The sequence below is a fragment of the Bison bison genome, unplaced genomic scaffold (assembly GCF_000754665.1).
Source record: "Bison bison bison isolate TAMUID 2011002044 unplaced genomic scaffold, Bison_UMD1.0 scf7180017864516, whole genome shotgun sequence".
NCBI lineage: Eukaryota > Metazoa > Chordata > Mammalia > Artiodactyla > Bovidae > Bison > Bison bison.
The window spans coordinates 10,495,406-10,496,032 of NW_011495069.1; the positions used below are offsets into that span (position 1 = coordinate 10,495,406).

The window sequence follows — 627 nt, forward strand, 5'->3', positions numbered from 1 at the left end:
TGAGCACTCCCTGGAGCCCAGTACTGAACTCTCTCCTTCCAAGTCCAAATGCCTTTGTCCTCCTCCGGACCAGGAAAAGTGCGGGGCATGCTGCGAGACGCCGTATGGGAACGACCAGCCCAAGGCCGAGAGAGGTTCCCGCCATTTTGTCCGGCCCCTACCGTGGCCGGCTCCTCTCGGAGACTACAAGTCCCATGAGGCCCCGCGGCGACACTTCCTACCCCTCACTGTCCGGCCCGCTGCCTTTCCCCCCTCCTGGGGGCCGAAGCCTGAGGCTGCAGCCTGGCGGCCTGCAGGCCAGGCAGGATTTCCGGGGGAAACTGCTGTGGAGGCTGAAGAGGCGGCGGCGGCGCCCCGGGTGAGTTCGGCGAGTAAAGGAAAGTGAGCGGGAAGTGCGCAGGGTCGGCCTGTGGGTGCTCGGTAGGTCCGGCCGCGTTCTCGGCTCCGCGAGGGGCTTGCGGTGCGGGCCAGGGTAACGGCCGGGCCGGGGTCGCTTCGAGCCAGGGCAGGGCGGGGGATGGCCGCCGCCTCCTCCTCCGCCCTCCCACAACCGTTCCCCGTGGCTTCTCCGCCTGCGGCTTGCCCCGCGCGGGCTTGCCCTCTCCGCCCACCGACTTGGCGGGGCCC

At 69.7% G+C, this 627-nt stretch overlaps 1 protein-coding gene across 2 annotated transcripts in view; it reads left to right on the top strand.

Annotated features, from left to right (window-relative positions):
* The first annotated feature begins 228 nt into the window (after positions 1 to 228).
* The window catches only part of PHACTR4 (phosphatase and actin regulator 4), a 109,688-nt gene continuing 109,289 nt past the window's right edge, over positions 229 to 627 (top strand). For both annotated transcript variants that reach the window (XM_010830166.1, XM_010830170.1), the window contains exon 1: positions 229 to 358. The gene's annotated coding sequence lies outside the window, so the exon portion shown is untranslated. The remainder of the gene's footprint in view (positions 359 to 627) is intronic.